General features: G+C 38.6%; 1 long non-coding RNA gene across 2 annotated transcripts; it reads left to right on the top strand.

The window, feature by feature from the left end:
• The first annotated feature begins 4825 nt into the window (after window positions 1–4825).
• LOC115013954 (uncharacterized) lies at window positions 4826–12946 on the top strand. Of its 2 annotated transcripts, none has more exons than XR_003832834.1 (3): window positions 4826–4939; window positions 6218–6311; window positions 7134–12946. It is a non-coding gene; the product is annotated as an uncharacterized LOC115013954 (long non-coding RNA). The 2 variants fall into 2 exon arrangements; XR_003832835.1 differs by having other exon boundaries at window positions 4834–4931.
• Window positions 12947–20521: the final 7575 nt, after the last annotated feature.

The following is a 20521-nucleotide window of genomic DNA, read 5'->3' as shown; positions in this document are numbered from 1 at the left end:
ACGAATGCCATTTCCTCCCGCTCCAACCAATGTATGACAGTAAAACGCAAGCTGTTCCCAGATCAGTTCTTACACAGATAGAGAGCGCCCCCTGCCGTGCCACCGTTCACACTACAATGCAGATGCTGTTTTAATAATATTGCCACGCACGAAGCAGACAGCGTCGTTACATTTAGTATGAAAACAAAAGCCAAATGAAACGATTATGGTTAAATTATTACTTTTACTGCTGTAACGTCTCCGTCTGTGAGAAAAACAGGTCAACAGAGAATCTCAGTATTTGGCAGGAAGACATGGCAGCAAACCGAGCTGCCAACATTCTCGTGGATCACAATTCAGCAAGGGGGAGAAAGGCGGGACTCAAACCTGCACAACAACCGGTGTCAAGGCAACCAGCATAATAAATTACACGTCCGGTTAGAAATTTTAAAATAAAAGTGCAGAAACAATTGATACTATATGTTATGGTTTTAATTCGATTGAACAGGACATTTGGTATCAGAATCAGGCTGAAGTAGGTTTTCAGATACAAGGAAGTGCTACAAAAGTCAAGAACAAAAATATAGAATATAAATATTTACAATAAAAATCTGAAAAAATACTACAACAATGTACAATATATCTGTTTTTTCTGTTTTCATTAAAATTGTAATTATGTATGAATATAACATAACTGTGAAAATGTTGTGATATATCTTGAAATGAACTAATTTTTCAGTGGCCACTACGATCATGCTTTTCTAATTTTCTAATAATGTATTATTATATAAATTATATTTTAGATCCAACTGACCATTTTAATACATCTGTGATAAATTCCTAAAGTTTGAGTACATGGTCATAACAGATGTGTGTAATACCTTACTATGTAACTTTCACGCTGCTGTAATCGACATGATCGCTTCTATTGTTCCTGGAGAGAAGAAGGATACTTTTATCCTGGAAATCTCCCACTCCGCCTTTACGTGTCTAGTGAAACATCCTCCACTTGAAGTAGAGTTATGAGGAATTTAAAATATTTAGATCGAAATTTGACTCCGAAACAAAAAGTTGTCTCTGCATTTTCTCATAAAGAATTAACTTTGATTTAGCACACAAGAATAATTGAGGCTGATGGTATGCAGAAATTGTATTGATAAATAAATTCAGTTTTAAAGTGTGCCAACATATATGGTACTTAGAGGGGAAAGGGAGACATCTATATCAAATTCAAAAAAGTGCCAAAGTTATTCTGGTAGTTAGTGGGCACAGGAGAGAGGAAACTGTTTTGACATGGTTAAGTTTGGGGCACAAAACAAATCATAGGGAAACGGACAGGCGTGTGTCAGGGTACTGTTGTTAGCTTTCTTAAGTAGTGACGACTCTTTTCAGTGCAGGTCAGCCTGTCGAACGGTCATGAATCGACTTTTCCCATTCGCCCTCTTGCTGTATCTGCTGTATAGACCTACTGCTCAGGCTACCTGCTCTGTGATGCAGTATAAGAAGCTGCGTTCACAAACTCAACGGCACTGAATGTTGGTATGATGATTGAAGCCAGAGAACATGAAATATCATATTTCACTATGCTAGTAACTACCAAAATAAAGACAATGTAATGTCTTCATACCAGTATTTCAATGTAATAGTAATACATATTTAAATACATAGTTTAGTAAATATAATAGTATAATGAAATACACAGTAACAAAAACGTTATTTAACAAAAAAACGCAAAATGTTTTGGTTGTCTTTATACAAATGACCAGTGAAGTCTATAATACTGAAATAACGATTCTTGAGAAATAAACTTGTCTTTGGAGTATTTATTCTTGGCGCAGAGAAGGTTCAATAATCATACAGAGTGCAAGCAGTCTGTGTGAGGGAAGAACACTGCATGTATTTGTTCATGTGTTGAAAAGACAGTGAGCAGAGAGGGGAGGGGTGGAAGATCCACACAGTTGCAGGTGTCAGGTGAACATAAGAATACCATTATACACTTTAGTTCAGTGGTTCTTAACCTTATTGGAGGTACTGAACCCTGCAAGCTTCATCAGTACATTCACCGAACCCTTCGTAATTGGAAAAATAAAATATGATTTCTTCAAAACAAAGGTATATATTATATTAGTGCACAAAATGAACCATGCATCAGTTGCACACAAACCAACAAAACATGAATTTCACACAAAAACGTAACTCAATGAATATTTACTGCAAATCAATGTGACTTTTGCTGTTGCCTTTCAGATACAAGTTCAGAAATGTGTGGCTTCACCTTGGCAAGTGCCACTCTCATATCATTTTCGCAAAAAAAGTCTGTTCCTTTTCTTAGTTTTCAATATCTACCATCCTCGAAAAGGATTGCTTGCAAATATACGTTGTAACAAACGGTGTGAGTATCTCAAGGGCTTTCTTAGCAATAAGAGGGTATGGTACGATTTGGTGACACCAAAACGTTGAGAGTGTTGTTGTTCTGAAGAGTTGCTGTTGAAGCTGGCTCTGCTGAAGTTCAATGATTTCGTCGAGGTATTCATCGTTGACATCTGCTGTCGCAACACTAAACGTAAATAGCTGTCTCACCCATGCTGGATATGACTCTCTGGTGGGGAAGTATCCGTCGAGAGACTTTGCGAGCTCATCTAAGTGCATGGCAATTGCTTGCTTCAGCTCCCCAGGTACAGACATGTCTCCAATTCCAGACGTCTTCGATTTTACTTACACAGTCGTCCAGCAGGGGAAAGTTTGCGAAGTTATCATTCTCTGTTCGTCGTTTCCATAAAGCTAGCTTTTTTTTAAACGCCTTCAGGTTTTCTTCCGCTTCGATGATGTTCACTCCGCCGCCCTGCATCTGTGGATTGAGATGATTGAGAGCATCGAAAATATCGGCCATGTACGCCAAAATGAGAATGAACTCAGAATTTTCGAAGCAATCTGCGTGACAATGTTGGTACTCTCGCAAAAACAGGGCTAATTCCACACGCATGGCAAAAACACGGTTCAGCAACTTTCCCCGGGATAACCACCGAATGTTAGAATGGTACAGAAGTACCTCAAATTCAGAACCCATTTACTTACACAGCTCTTTGAAGATGCGGTGCTTCATAGCACTATTTCACACGTAGTTCACACATTCAACTACAATTTTTAATACTTCTGCCAGTTTTGGAGGCAAGGTTTTTGTTGCCAACGCATGCCTGTGCAGAACACAGTGCGTAACAATGATGTGTGGTGCATCGGATTTCACCAGCGCTCCAAAACCAGAGTGTCGTCCCAGCATGGCTGGAGCTCCGTCCGAACAAACTGCAGAAACCATATTCCACGAAAGATCGTTGTCTCTGAAGAAGTCATCCACGAGTTTCTTCAAATTGACTGCCTTGGTTGTTGTTGTAAGAGGCTTACAAAATAAAAAATCTTCCTTTATCACGTCGTCTTTCACGAATACAACAAGCTGGCTTAGATTGGAAACGTCGGTGGTGTCGTCGAGTTGGAGGCTGAATTTTGCTGGGCTTGAAATCAGATCTGCAACTACTTGAGCCAAGATGTCATCGCACATGTCGTCTATTCTGCTGCTGATTGTGTAATTTGAAAGAGGAATTTGGGATAACTTATCTTCAGCAGCTTTTTCCAGCATGATATTCGCCATCTTCAACGCAGCTGGTTTTACGAGTGTTTCACCAATGATGTGTGGTTTGCCCTGCTTTGCGATCAGGTACGCAACTTCGTACGATGCTATGAGGATCGGTTTGTCGATGGGTACAAAGCCGAAAACAGGCAGAGTAGCCTTTTCATCGAATTTGGCTCTCTTCACCTTGAATTCAGCGAGCGTTGTGTTCTTGTATTTCCCATCTCCATGCAGCTTTAGGAAGTGTTATTTTAGTTTTGCCGGTGCTAGACTAGAATTGCTCAACTTGGCATTGCAAATCATGCATTGAGGACGCTAATGATGGCCAAGCGGAGCGTGACATCACAAATAATACAAGTGGGCTGAATTTATTTTGTGTAACACATTTTTACTAAGCAACTAAATATTTGTAATCTAACACGGCGAAGAAAAATTGTGTGTTGCCAAATTGTCGGCAGCCAATTTTTTGACGGCCCGACATTGCTAGTGTGAACCGGGCTATACTGTGTGTGTCTTGACCCCTGCCGAACCCCTGAGAGTGACTCAACGATCGAACCCAGTTTAAGAACCACTGCTTTAGAACATTCTGTCCGTTAATGATGACCTTCAGTCAAGCTTCAGGGAACAGGGAGTAGTACCTACCTAAGATTCATTGGTCGAGTTTGATACCATATTAGAATTTGCTTATCTGTCAGAAGGATAAGGAAAAGTATTGTGGGAATAAGAAGAAAGTTACAGAGATATTCAGGGCAAGACAGAGGTTCATTGAAACATGTATCAAACCATAAAATATTTTACATGGACATACGAAATTTACCATTACAAGCTCTTTCCTAATGTAAGTCAATGGGTAATCTTTTTGGGCACCATGAACATTGTAATTCCACGGTTTGGCCACTACAAAAATGGGCTTCAAACAAGCCCGGTCATCTTCCTGGAGGCTTGGCAGACTTACATTGGGAAAGAGAGAAAAAATAAACATTGGGTATGAAGGTCTGTAAATAATATTTTTTTTCCTTCTGTTGAGATAAATCTACTTCCCATTACGAACACTTGAATATCCCTTATTTAATTCATTAGGTTCTAAAAGTTGTAAATTGCATCCGGGCCGAGATGGAGCGCAGGGGATGGGAGGCGGGGCTTATAGAAAACGCGAGTGCGCTTGCTCTATGGGCCATTGATGCGGAAGTTCACCGGTAGATCCGGGTCATTCTGTACATCCATGCTCGGTAGTCGAACCATTTTGGCTTCATGCGCCACTGAGCAACCTTCATAATACTGAACGGGAGCCCGCCTCCAACGCTGTCTCCAGTACTCTTTATACATCAATGTACGTAGGTAAGTTAACATCGATAATAAGGTTTATTATTGCAGTCAGGTTATGCAATATTACGCTTTATTACAAGGTAATGGCTGCCCACCCGGTGTGCACTTAAAGCGGATTTACTACTCTAGACCTGTACACAGGCGGATAATACGTAAACTATACTTATAAGTTTGTTGGCCAACTGTACGTTTCACTTTTGCTATGTAATAGTCCCTTAGTAATCCATGTCTAACAGTTCTGCATGCCCAAATATAATGGTCACTTCAGAATCAGAATCAGCTTTATTGTCCAAGTATGTGAAAAAATAGGTGTGGATATTAATAAAAATAATCTCTCTCTCTCTCTCTCTCTCTCTCTCTCTCTCTCTCTCTCTCTCTCTCTCTGTATATATATATATATATATATATATATATATATATATATATATATATATATATATATATAGTTTTTTGCCAGTTTTTTACCAGTCATCTGGTATAATGTCCCGCCTTTTTTCCATACATCATATAGGCTATTGCAGAAAATGTTTTTATTGCAGTATCAGTTTCCCTTAATATCGTGCAGCCCTAACATGTACACTCTAAACAATCATTCTCAAAACTAAACATATTAAACTCAAATACAAAATAAAACATCCCCCCTTCAAATCATTTTTTTGTCTTATTTTTGTGGGTTGGGAGGCCTTTCAGATACCCAAATGTATGTGCACAAGCTCGGAAAAAGACAATATAAATTTATGATGTATCCCCTTTAAGTAATTCTTAGCTAATGCATGATTCATGATCATTTAATGCATGAAATAATGCAGGATGTATTATGAATTCCTGTTGCTCATCATCCAAAAATGATCAAGGCACTATGACTTTATATTATTAGTTCACAATCAATAAATCAAGTTGTAAATTTCCTAAACATAAGGTGCAATCACAGTGAAATGTATCCCATCAGTTCCTTCATTTTATGCAAATAAAAAGTTGAAATAAGTCGTCAACAGTTGAGGAATTTTCATTTACAGTTACTTCATACATTAATTGATATGTCAGCAAATTAGCTGAATTCCTCTTACATAGAAGTTTATTTCAGCCTCTCAAAAAAAGAAAAAAAAAGAAACCATAAACAAAACACTGTCATATTTCTATGAGAATAAGCCCAATCGTATTTTTGATTTATTTACGACTTGGAGGATGACACATGAGTTGTTGTTTTAAACTGTATTTGTGATGTTGAAAGCATGGGAGAGAAATATGCACTGAAACCAAAATCATCTGTAAACCTCTTTGTCTTTACAGCAAGAAGTTCAAAATAGTTAAGAATGCCCTCTTGTGTTGCCTTTAACTGCGTGAAGCGAACAGATGGGAGAGGATCCAAGGTTTCTTTGTTCTGGTATGTTGAAATACGTGTTTATTTTCATTAAACAATTTTCTTTATTTTTTAGGTAGGCTAATGCTCGAAAGCTGAATAGCATATTAGCTACAAATAATTAGCTTTAACATTTGTTAATGTGTGATCACATCCATGTGTGTGATAGACAATTAAGGAAATACTCACAAATACATTTTACTTAGAGTTTTATTTCATTGACCTTACATTTCAAATTTGTCCTTTTCTTTTAGAAAGTGATCATTTTGAAGAATAACTATAAATTAATAAAACAAAATTAGTGGTTGTTTTTGTGTGTAATCAAAACATTCTCACTCCAAACTCGTCACATACAGACGCGGGGAGTCACATTTTAACACACTGGGTACCCCTTTAGCCCCATTTTTCAACATCCTGGGTAATCGGACAAATGTCAGCGTTGTGTTACGTACGTGATGTAAGTAAATTATGTTACGTTACTACTTGATTAGGATTATGTAAAAACACGACTTGTTTAGGTTTAGGAAAATATCATGGTTTTGGTTCAAATACGTGTGTGACATAAGTTCAATACATTATGTAAGTATGTTACGCAGCTTGAAGTCAACATTGAGATATGGTTTCACTTGGGACACGAACAGCAGTCACCTGGTTGAAAGTAATTCACTTCTACGGCCACCAGAGGCAGCCCTTCATGCCAACAAACTGGCGCTGCTGTATGTGAGGAGTTGGGAGTGACAACATGTTTGTACATTGTATACATTGTGTACATTAACTCAATGCTTAGTTAAACAATACAATTGAGATGATCATACCACTCAACAGATTACACAAATATTTTTGCAGTTTTCCACACCATGATAAAGCAAGGATGCGTCGGTGGGTCAGCAACATAAACCGCAAGAATTGGAAGCCATCACCGAACTCACGCATATGCGCACTACATTTCACCGAGGAGTGTTTTCACACTGGCCGTGGGAGAACAAAACTAAATTCAACTGCTGTCCCAACTATTTTTGCCTTCCCCGGTGTCAACACAACATTCAAGACACAGGTGGTAAGTATGCACCAAGAGGTAAGTGACACTGTTTACTTCGATCACCCGTACTGCTGCACGGCTGTGAGTAGTCCTTCTACCTCTGGAGGAGTCACAACATCGACAGAGGTCACCAATGCAGTGGACTTAAAGTACTGCAGCACGGCTGTGACTACAAAACAAAAGGGCGGCAGTTTCAGAGAAGTGTTAGATGGTCATGAGTCCACAGCCCATCACAATGTGACACTAGAACAACATACTGCAGTGAGTAATACTATTTCAGCCACTGCTGAATCTCCCCATACGCAATTTACATGGGCTAAATTACATAGTAAAATTCAGAAAGTGGAAAAACAATTGGTCACCTGCCGCAAATGTCTAAAATTTGAAAAACAGAAGACCAGACGATTGAAAAAGAGAATTTTCTGTTTAACTGAAGTTATCCAAGACCTGAAGCAGAAAATGAAAAACATGAGAAAAGATAAACAGATAACGACTTCAGTTCCTCGTCCCAAAGGGCAGTCTCACAGCAAGGTCAAGCAGTGAAAATATTCTAAATATAGTGTACACTTAAACTGACATTTACTTTTTTTAAGTGGGTCTTTTTTTTAGGTTGTTAAAATATGTTTTGTTGCTGTCCCCGTCCACAGCAGTACATTATTTAGCTTTCGTGCTGGTACTTCTGTCTGTTTCTCCAAAGTATGGACGTGCCAACTGCTATCTACTGTAGGTAACACACTGTCTATAGAGAAGTACCTCATGCAACTCCACTTTAAACAATCAAAACTATTCCTTTAACCGGGTGACACATCTTAATCAGGATTGGAAAAATGAAGTAAATGAAATCGTGCTGTGCCCATGGAGGTATAATAAGAGGTTGTGTCGTGTGCCTTTGCCCCGCTAGTTAGTAAATAGCCCACAACTAATACTACGTTAAATTCTGTTTATGTTGTGCTACTAGCTGCAACTAAAACAACTGTAGGGGGAACTTTATCATGGCAAACTAAGAATTTAAAAAAGGCACACCCTCTGCCTAATCATAATGGTCAGCATTTGTCAATTTGGTCTCCTCATATCCTCTTAGCTGTCTCACACACTTTAAACCTGGTGATCTGCAAGTCATTTTGCAGACAGACTGATAAGACTCTGACACACACAGGAACAAACTAGCGTACACTTACTACTCCCTTTCAGTTGATTACATTCAAACCTACCTACTCCAAATTGCAATTACTAGTGACTTTGAATCCAAATACAGTATTGCCACAAATTAAACATTATAATCTACCATAACAAACAAAAGTAGTCTTTCACATCAGGGACCCAGGCCCGGATCCAAGTGCACTTTACTCTGACGGTCTTGAGGACGGTTCATGTGTACTCTGGTACGGTTCACATCAGATGTGAAAACCAACAGTACTAAAAAGTTACATTGACCTTGTCTCCAAACTATAAACAATATTGGGCATAATGCAGTCGACTTATTTGTGTACGCTTGGGATCTTGCAATTTTGGCACACGTTTCTACACCGTAGCGACAACATAAATAAATGTTGATAGATAATAACACAAAGGCTTCATCCTTTGTGTGACTTGGAGTTTGGAGACCTTATCTGAAAACCAATCCAATCTATTCTCATATCCAATTAATTGAAAGCCTTCACAATTGGCTGCGGTAATTACGCTGCACAAAGGTGATACTGATTCTGTTTCTAAAAGTAACATGTTAGCTAACTATGCTACTAAACAAGCCACACTTAACTCAGTCTTTCCTCCATGAGATAGCCCAGTTAGGAAATGGTCCCACACATGCAAGAAAAAGGGGAAAGAATTGTGCAATCGGAACTAGAGCTGCAACGATTAGTCAACTAATTGATTTTTCGATTGACCGAAAAAGAATCGGCAACGACTTCGATAATCGATTGATCGTTAAAGCAATTTTTCATCCAGAAATTGCAGAACAAAACAGATATAGAAAGGCTGAAAACAGCATTTTCTGCCATATTACATGTGATTATTTTTAATCGATTTATCGTTGCAGCTCTAATGTGCGTACCCTTAACAAACCAGATTTTTAATGGACTGTCAAAAGAGGAAAAAGGAAAAGAGTCAATATAGGTTGTTTTTGTGTTTGGTTTGGTTTGTGGTCCATTCCAAGTGCTGCTAACCAGGAGAACTGCCCTTAATGTCGAAGGTAAGCCTGAATGGATCTATGTCACAAGGTGCAAGAGAGCTCCACTCAGGGGAAATGAGAGCATGAAGGTGCCAAAAAGTGGTTCTGATCGGAGGGATGTTCCCATGCAGCCATGTTCCTCCTCCTTAGCGACGGCGGAGCTGATCTCATCCAGGAATTACTAAACGATAGGATCACCTGAGTGTGAAGGCCCAGTTGATCCTAATACAAACATGTATCCTAATCTTTCACACACTAATCAGAGTGTTTTGACTATAGCACCAGTGAAGGACTAGAGAAACCTTACAGAAGAAGTTTGTTACTGGACATCAGGAGATCGCAACGAGCAAAAATTGTTATGATACTGCTAATCTGGCTATGCTGGTTATTCGATGGTACACTTCACATCACAGCCAGCAACAGAAATGACCGGCTGACTGTTGGGTATGTCAACAATTGCCAACTTCAACTCCAGTTCCATTCTCCTTTGCAGATTGGGACTGACTGATTGGTTTGACTGGTATGACTGGTTTTACTGGTTTGACTGGTATGATTTGGGTGTTTAGTTCAACTAAACTAACCAAAGTTGTTTCCAGGGTATCACTTAGCTCCTTTCCAAGAGAGAAAGTGTCGCAGGTTAATCTCTATCCTCGAACTCACGCAATTCACAAAAGGATTGTGTGGCTTTTGTTGCAGCTAAACCTACACAAATAAAAAAGACAAAGAAATAGTTCTCAAAGCACCTGCTAAGCAAATAGTGTCTCGGTGCTCCGGTGACATTTGCATTAAAATAAGGTGCCGCAAAATCGGGCCCTTTTCTATGCAAATGAGCCTCATTGCAAAAACAATCCAATTCACAAAGATTAGCTCTAGTAGCCACACACAGTTACTGTGAACCTTTTAGTGTCTTTAGAGAGTTGCTGGTCACTGAAGCACATTTATAAGGAGTGTCAATTCATGGAGCTATCAGCGGCTGCAATCCATTCTTTGTGAATTCACTCCTGAGTTTTCGCACCCAATACAGAGGTTATTTTCAACACGATCAAACTGATTCTTGAACATAATGATTGCTCATCTAAGACAAGCTCAGACCAATGAGAAGCAACCAGTATGGCTCTTTTGCTAAGAGTAAATGCTTTAGTTGAGGTTGTTTTATGGGCAATATGTCATGTCTATAAACTACATAAATGTAACCTTTACATTACAGGTCATCTAGCAGACACTCTTATCCAGAGCTTACAGTGAACTAACTACAGGGACAGTCTTCCTGGAGCAACAGTCCTTGTCCAAGAGTACCTTGCTCAGATGGCAATGGTGGCAGCTCACAACCTTCTGGTGTTGTATTTGGAAGCCGTACCACTAGACCACTAGGCCATTACCAACAACCTTGCTTGATTATAACATTTCTGTAAGCTGAGATGAAAGAAAATAAATTGCTTCACACCCTTACAGTGCTAGATGATCAAGACTTATTCTAGGAATCATTCTGTTTTTGCATTAAGTTTTGACCCAACCACTGTACAGTTCATACACAGTCCAATAATGCAAAATTTAAGAATAATAATTGTTTTGGTAACATTTATGTAACTTCTTCATCGTCCATTTCCATGTGTGTATATGATATGCTGTAGCTGATTTGGTCCAGGACACGGTGCAAGGCGTAGCTGTATTGCATAGCAAGTACATGTATTTGATTCATAGAAATTAGGGATGTCAGTTGAGCCGATACTTCGGTACAAAGCCCAAGTAAATACGATTTTAACAACGTAACGCTTCCCTCATACTCTTGTCACAGCATAGGAAAGCACAATGCTATCGTACAACTTAGTACGGCTTGTTTTCTGTAACTAGTGTAGCACTAAAACAAAATCAGCAAGCTGCCCGCTAGTTAGCTGCTACACTGGTTACAGAAAATGAGCTGGACAGCATGCTGGGGGCCAGCAGCAACACTGGTACCTTTGTACTACTCTAATGACTACGGAAAACAGTTCAATGTCCGTTCTACTCCTAATTGATTTGATCCAATAGGTGTCCTAATTGTATTATTGGGGCCTTGGGAATCCTCTATAGATTGCTACAGGAATGAGTCTTAAACCCTTCTTTGGCTCTTAGTAAATGGGTTTTTTGAATGTGTTTTGGTTGGTTGGTGTTTGGTTGTGGCGCATATTAGTGACTGCAACTCTACAACTCAAGAACGATTTATGACCTCATCCCCCTGTTTATGGCAACTATCTCAACAATTTATAAATGGGAAGTTTTGTTTTGACATGTTGATTTTATAGCAATAATGAAACTCTGGGGTTTGTGTGGCTGCCCCCCCGTCCTTTCTCCTGATCCTCACATAACCCCCCTGCTCCATACTGACCTGTATAGATTTAATGTTATTTGCTGTGCATAAAGAATACATATGCATATATAGAAATGTATATCAATACCTATTTGTCATAATAAGGAGGTTGACATCTATGTCGGTGTATAACTGTTTTTTGATTTAACTCATCAGGTGTTATTCAGTGGTTGATATCAAGTTTGGCACCGTTCTGCAGCTGAGCCCAACATTCAAATATTTATTTAAGAGAAGTATGTGAAGTAAGTGATATTAACTGATGGGAGTGGTCAGCGGTTCACACCAGTGACATCGGACCCCTGGACAGAAGTCTATAAAACTACAAGCCACCCACAGATCTCCCTCTTTCTGCTCGTCCTGCTTGTGCTGCTCATCCTCTTCTGCCTTTGGTTCCCCAGGGCAACCTAGTGGGATGCTGGGTTGCCAGCATCTGTTGCACCCTTGTGCCGCCTGAAAGGACGCCTTCAGCTCTGCTGAATCCCCAACGCACAAACGTGCTAAAGGTCTGCACCCGGAAACTCTTGAAAGAAAGAGACTGTGAGAAAAGACACTCTGAATCTAACAAGGTCTGGCAAAGCTGCCACAACGACCCCCACTCCATCCAAAGTGGGGAAGGGGGGGGGGGATTGATCTAGCGGCCTGCCGACAGAGAAAAGATACCTTTAAGCCACGTGGGAGCTGACAAGGTCCAAAGAGCAGAGGTCCAAAAAAGAACCTTCTACCAACTCCCAGGAGCTTCTCATCAGTCCATCAGAACTGGGGAAACTAGGCTGGGATAATTAAGAAGACCAACATTTTAATCTTTTTCAAATCAGAATGAATATTTCAATTGCTTCACAATCTTTCCCAAGTGCTTATTAAACTCTCAACTGCTGAACGGTGCATTAATCTATTAAAATTAAAGTAAATTGGTAAACATTCAACAATCATATCAGTCACTAATTCTACCTGGTCACACATTCTCCACTTTCATTCGTGAATTGTTCATTGTTGCATTCATTGTACTCATTTATCTACCATTTATTCTTCATTTATGTTTATGTTTTGTCGTTCAGTTGTATAGTTAGTAGTAGTAGTTCAATAAACCTTTCATTTATAAAGAACCTGATTCTGTGATTTGTGTGTGGTTTGAAATATTATGTCATCATTGTGACTGGGTTTAGAACTCTGTAGTGCAAATTATGAGACTAGATTAATTATGACCATCAGCTTTTCCTTTTGATGGGTGGTGCTCAGAGGTGTTAAATTATGTTCCTGAATATAAAACTAATTGTTTCTGACAGCCAAATTTGAGTCCCATCACTCTCCACCTTTTGCACCAAATTGTGTTTATGATGCATCATTTTGAGTTATTAATTATTGTTACATAGTTTGGCAGGGATAGATGCTAATATTTTCAAGTACTGGCCTCACGGGCCAACACGCCCATACATTATATTAATGGTGGCTCAAATGTAAAAATGTAAAGAAAATACAGGAAAGGCAAATTAACATAATTTAACACAGCCTTCCCTAACTGTGACACTTCTATAAATTAACAAGTAATATAATTATTTATTGAAATTGAAAACTCAAGTTCTTTGTTCTCTGAGTCTCTCAGTTCGCACACTACAAAATATGTTTTTTATGTCTTTTGTCAGGAAGTTCATAATTCCCTCTCTAATGTGTATTTTATATTGTTAGTGAAACATCTCTTTACAAGATTACATTTGAACACATCATGATAACATTATAATTTACTGTCGCCCAATACTAAGTTTTATCTAAAAAAGCTTAAACACAACACAATGCTACACAATAGAATCTCGCTCTGCTAACGTTAGCTGTTAGCTCCTGTTCTCCCTTGTTTTTCTACAGTAACAAGCCAAGTCATGCGATCGTGGTGTAGTTCGATTATTAGCTTTTTACTAATGCCGATAGCATTTACCCTTCAAAAAACATAAAAGTGGTGTTTATTTGTGAAGATTATCTTGCGGAACAAAACGTGTAAGAATCAAATACTTTTGTTTGCCACAGAGTTTATTTTTTGGAATAATCCAAATTCTAATGGAAAAATCCCATTCGCTTTTTGTCCAGGGAACCAGCCGGGTGCTAACTTCCAAGGTTATGTAATCCCTGCAGCACTCTATTGTGCATTTTGTTTTTGTGATAGTGATAATAGTGAGTATTGATGGTGTTATGCACCTGTGTATCAGCTGCTATTAAAGAAGGTTTGAAGAGAGCTACAAATATTATGGTCACGCAAAACATAAGAAACTATTAATCTTTAAACTCTACTTACTTCTCCTCCAGTAATAGATCATTTTTAAGATGATTATTTATACTAACCAAAATCAGACCTCTTAAGGTGGACTAAAAAGTGAAACAAGAGAAAATGGTCTGCAGTTCTTTCTGCGTTCATATTGTCAGTTCATTGGAAAGAAGAATCAGTTCTCTTTCTAGTCCACTTTTGCCCTGATGGAGACACAGTCCTCTTTCTGATCACACTATCGTTACTCTGGAGCTCAGAAAAGGCGCATCTGTCTTTTATATCAGAGGATTCTCAGCTTTTTCTCATTTTATCACGTGTGGAAAAGTAATTTTGACAGTTTTTTGGTAACACTTCATTTTACAGGTCTGCACATTCACGCACTGCAGTGAAGCTTCTCGCTTTCCTATGAACTGGTAATTGGAGGGAAACTTTAACATTTCTGTGCTTTGTAACGTTACTTGCCATTTTATGTGTTCTTCATTCCATATCTGGAGTAGTGCAGCAGTTTCTTGATTAATAATAATAATAATAATCCAATGTACACTGAACAAAAACATAAACACAACACTTTTGTCTTTGCTTCCATTTTTCACGAGTTGAAATAAAAGCTCTAAGACTCCTATGCACACAAAATACTTATTTATCTCAAATGTGCACAAATGTGTTAAATTCCGTATTAGTAAGCACTTCTCCTTTGCCAAGGTAAACCATAAACCTGATAGGTGTAGTATATCAAGATGCTAATCAAACAGCTTGATTTTTACACAGGTGTGTGTAGGCTGGTCACTATAAAAGGTCACTCTAAAATGCGGTTTTATCTTGAAAAAACACATTTTAGACACTCTGAACTCTGGCTTTCCCTTAGGGCTATAGGTATGCATCTTTTGGTCACACAAGATTCATCCATGAAGAGAATACTTCTACAAAGTGCCAAACGCCATCGAATGTGAGGACCCACTCAAGTTGGTTGCGACGACAAAGTGCAGTCAGGTCAAGACACTGACGAGAACCACAAGCATATTAGAGCAGAACTCTTTGCAGATTTAGAATGTACCTCATCTATCTTCTGATGATATTTAATGCTTAAATTATCTAATAACACTCTAAGAATTATTTGAAGCTTTGAACCTGGGAAGGCAGTAGCTCAGTCCGTAGGGACTTGACTTTGGAACCGGAGGGTTCCCAAACGGACCAAGGACGAAGTGTAGACTGGTACCTGGATAGGTGCCTGTATCTTAGGGCCTGTGGGAGAAAACTGTCCCTGATTCTGGTGGTCTTGGCCCGAATGCTACGGTACCGTCTGCCAGACGGGAGCAGACAAAACAGTTTGTTGCTGGGGTGATGGGGGTCTTTGATGATCCTATGTGCCTTCTTCCTGCACCGCTGGGTGTAAAGGTCATCCATGGATGGCAGCTCCATCCTGGTGACGTGCTGAGCAGTGTTCACCACCCTCTGTAGAGTCTTACGGCTGAGGGCGGTGCAACTGTCGTACCAGGCCGTGATGCAGGATACTCTGGATGGTGCACCTGTAGAAGATGCAGAGTATCTTGGAGTCCATGTTGAACCTCCACAGCCTGCAGAGGAAGATGAGCCGCTGTCTCGCTGTCTTGGTGATGATACTAGTGTGATGAGTTCAGGTCAGGTCCTCACTGATGTGAAACCTGAGGAACCTGAAGCTACTGACTCTCTCCACCGTAGTCCCACTAATGGTGATAGGGGCTTCCTTTAATCCTGTTCTCAGTTTTGGTCTGACTTAAGATCAATACTGTTAGAACTGATTTCTTGTAGCTATTAAAGAGAAAAGTTCCCCCAAGGATATTAATACTGCTATCATCTCTCTCATATCAAGAAGGAAAATACCTCAATGTATGCACAAGTTTCAGACTCATATCTTCAGTTGAAGCTGAAAAAGCATTTGATAGGCTACAGTGGCCCAGAGAATGGGTTTTGGGGAGAAATTCATGAATATGCTGAAAATTCTATATAATTATCCAAGTGTTATAGTCTTGATAGGCAACCAGTAGTCACCCAGTTTCTCAATCCAACGTGGCACACGACAAGGTTGCCCAAAATTAGCATTTTGCTTGAGCCATTGGCACAAAAAATATTACTTTCTGATGAAGTGAAGTAGATAGTTGTAAAAGATAATGATCATAAAATGTCTCTATATGTAGATGATCTGCTACTCTATATGGATATCTTGAGCAAATTTGATTTTATATCTGAAAAACTAGTCCATGCATTTGTTACTTCAAGGCTGGATTACTGCAACTCATTGTTATCAGGTTGTCCCAAAAAGTCGCTTAAGACTCTTCAGTTGATCCAAAATGCAGCGGCACGTGTATTGACAAGAACTAGGAAACGGGATCATATTATTCCTGTATTAGCTGCTCTGCACTGGCTCCCGGTAAAATACAGAATAGAATTCAAAATCCTTCTCCTGACTTACAAATCAATTAAAGGTCAGGCTCCAGCACATCTTAAAGATCTCATAGTACCTTATAAACCAACTAGAGCATTGCGCTCCCAGAATGCAGGGTTACTTGTAGTTCCTAGAGCAGGGGTCACCAACCTTTTTGATACTGAGAGCTACTTAAATTGTACTGAGTAATACGAAGGGCTACTTGTTTGACACAAACTTCCTGAATAATATTAGTTGCACGGGTCACCTTTAATGATATTATCATTAATAATAATAATCATAATAAATATTCATCTGTGAAGAGACTGATCACATGTTAATGTTAATTATTCCTCACAATGATTATTAACAATGATTTATGGTAGGAAACACAGATATATTTAAACATGCAACATTATTTATTTATTAATTAATTATGTATCTATTTCAACATTTGAAAGTCAGAGTTATCACATCTCTGATATTTTTGTAAATATCTTTATTGACAGTTTTGTATGAATGAGAACATTTGTAGCATTTTGTTCAAAATCACACCGGTTATATTTTAGTACAAAATATCACTTCTGTAAAACAATTAAAGAAATCATTAACTGTCACATCTTCAAATAATATCCTGTTTACAAACCACTAACTTTGTAACATCAGAGAGTGGAGATCACATCAGAACCTTTCTTCTCGTCTTTGAACAGTGTTTTCAATAACATCATTGCACCTTTCAAGACCTCTCAGTCCGAAAAGGCTTTCTTGTACTTTTATTTAATAATGTGCGGCTCTCAATGAAGCTTCCGATGCTTTCTGTGACTTGTTCATCGGCCTCGTGAAAAGAGATGCTGCTGCCCAAAGCTACTTTAACTCTCGGCTTGTTCTGCCTGCAGTGCTGCAGGTGGTAGTTAGTTAGTTAGTTAGTTAGTTAGCATGGTAGCTTCTGTGACACGTACCGAAGTGCCGCTTTGCCGCCGCCCCGCAAATGAGACGTACACACTTTTCTTTCACTGTTGTAAAAAATAATTCTTCCTCCCAGTCATTGTGAAAATAGTTAGTTTTCTTTCGCTTTTCTGCCATGTTTAGCGTAAAAAACGCACCTAGCACCCCACCGTAGCTGCTCCCGCTAGCTTGTCTGAGCGAAAAGGGAAATGGAGATTTAGCTTACAGGGTCAGAGTTCACATATACATAAAACATTTTTGTTTTTTAAATTCTATATTCAATATTGTCATTTTAAAATAAAGAATAATTCAAGTGTTATTGATTTTTTTTTAAATACAGCAAAACAATTAAATACAAATTTTAGACGGAGCTTCATGGTGACTAGTGCTATTTTTACAACTTGCTCTGCGAGCGACTCATGTAGTCCCTGCGGGCGACCAGTCGCCAGCTTCCAGTTTGTGTTCGGGAGGCAGACACACTCTCCACATTTAAGAGTAGGCTAAAGACTTTCCTTTTTGATAAAGCGTATAGTTAGGGCTGGCTCAGGCTTGCCTTGGATCAGCCCCTAGTTATGCTGCTACAGGCTTAGACTGCCAGGGGACACCTCTCCTCCTTCTCTTCTTCTCTCCTCCCCTCCCTCTCTATTCTCTCTCTCTATCTGTATTCATTTATGTAAATGTATGTTACTAACACAGCATCCGGGGCATCATCCCCGGAGTTTCTGTCTCTCATGTGGCAGGTTGCCACTGATAAAGTTTACGTCAGGATCATGAATCGTGGCTGCGCCTGCTGCCCTGGTCCTGCTGGACACCGGGAAGCCTTTTTGACATTATCCTGGATTCATCCATACTTTCTCGTTTTTGATCACAACATAATTTCCGTCAAATGAATGTTGTATTTGTACTATGTTGTTTATCCTGTACACACGACATCTATTGTACATCTGTCCGTCCTGGGAGAGGGATCCCTCCTCAGTCTCTTTCTGAGGTTTCTAACATTTTCCCCTTTAATAGTGGGGTTTCTTTTAGGAAGTTTTTCCTTGTGTGGTGCGAGGGTCTAAGGAAAGAGGGTGTCGTATGCTGTACAGTCTGTAAAGACCACTGAGACAAATGTGTAATTTATGATATTGGGCTATATAAATAAATTTAACTTGATTTGGTTACAAAATTAATTTGAATAAATGATCTCTTGTACCTCTGAATAGTTCAATGGTAGAGCTTAAACAAATTAACAAATTGTCCAAAACTTTAAGTATTTGGGAATTGATATATATGCCTTATTAGACACAATAGTAGCAATGAATTATAAAATAATCTATTAAACAATTCAAGAAGACCTGAACAAGTGGCTCAAAATAACAATATTTTTGGCGGAATGAATCTCAATTATCAAGATGAACATTCTTAAAGTCAACATTTTAGCCAGCATGTTGCCTTTATCACCACCATATGAGTTTTGGGACAAACTGCAGACTAAAACTTCTAAAATATATTTGGAAAGATCAATATTGAATAATCAGACAAAAAAAATACACCTACAAAATGCCTCAGTGTTCCAAATGTTGAGTTATATTATTATTCCTTTATGCTTCAAGCATTGAAACAAATGAACCTGGGTTGAAAATGATAGTTTCAGCCCTAAACTTCGATTTGTATTTTTCTCTATTAGTAGTCTGGCATAATAATACACTGATTTTTCAAAAATAAATTGCTCAATATTGGAAACAAATCAATGTAATTCCCACATTGGCTAACCTGCATGATACATTACCTTTCTGATATAATAAACAATGACGGCCTAATGTCGCCAAGATTTGAAATATACATATTTCGCCAAGATTTGAAATATACATACAATTTGCCTTGCTCTACAAACTCCACACTACAAACTGTCAAGTGTAAATATGGACTACACTGGAATCATCCTCTTCCAACACACATGCTTTTATATAGCATTATTATATATAGCGCTTTTCCAATCTTTGCGATCACTCAAAGCCTACTCAAAGTATTTTTTTTAACCATTCACACACACTCACACACCATTGGCGGGAGCAATTTGGGGTTCAGTATCTTGCCCAAGGACACTTCGACATTACTGCAGGGGCACCGACCTTCCGACCAGTGGACGACCACTCTACCCCCTGAGCCACAGTCTTAATGGTTAAGATCTACGGTGGAAGTGGCCTTACTTCATACATAGCCTATATTAAAGAAAATGAGTGGGCATGGAATGGCTCCTCTTTCTATGTTGTACGTACATATGTATAATTTTTAAAACTGTATGTTTTGCCATCTTATGAGGATGGCATGGGAAATAATAAACAGTTGTTATTCATAACTATTTCTGCCCTTTAGAAGTTTGAGTATTTTTCTATTGACCTGAGAATAGTTGTCTTGTAAGCATCATTCAGCCAATGGTCCATCCAGCAGCTCATCTGAATTGTCAATGTATATAATACATTCAGTGGGTGTAAATAATAATGAATGCAAACTAACACTCCATTTTGAGAGGATAAGATATGCCCTACAACTCAAAAAGACATGGAAAACCCTCATATCATACCTAGCAACTATAAATCCAGTACAGCAGCCCATACCTTGGCACACACTACACAGTAATTGAGGTAACTAAACAGTGAAATGTCTATGTGTGGGTGGAGGCAGGTGGGAGGCTAAGATGAGCAATGTAAGGCTAACAAGGGTGGTAGGGGAAGATAAGGATAGTCAACTCAGTACTTACATTTTTTGTTATATATACATTTATATGTATATGCAAGCTTGCATGTATAGTTAATCTATGCATGCTGATGTTGATGAACCAATAGGTGAAAAGATGACCCCATTTAATACTCTGAATGACCGACCCCTAATAAAGCATAATAAATCAAAACATATAAAGAAATGTATAAAGAAAGGAATACATAAATAAATATGTTTGGGAAAATAAATAGGGGGATAAATGCAGAAATACAAATACAAATACAAAAAGATTTTTAAAAAAGTAAAATCAATACAAAAGTAAATAAATAAAGATTCTAATTAAAACGGAAATATCAATTTATGTCACATTTTGTACAT

Source organism: Cottoperca gobio, chromosome 9 (assembly GCF_900634415.1).
Source record: "Cottoperca gobio chromosome 9, fCotGob3.1, whole genome shotgun sequence".
Lineage (NCBI taxonomy): Eukaryota > Metazoa > Chordata > Actinopteri > Perciformes > Bovichtidae > Cottoperca > Cottoperca gobio.
Note: the sequence above shows the minus strand (reverse complement) of the source record. Positions and strands in the feature narration are given on the sequence as shown.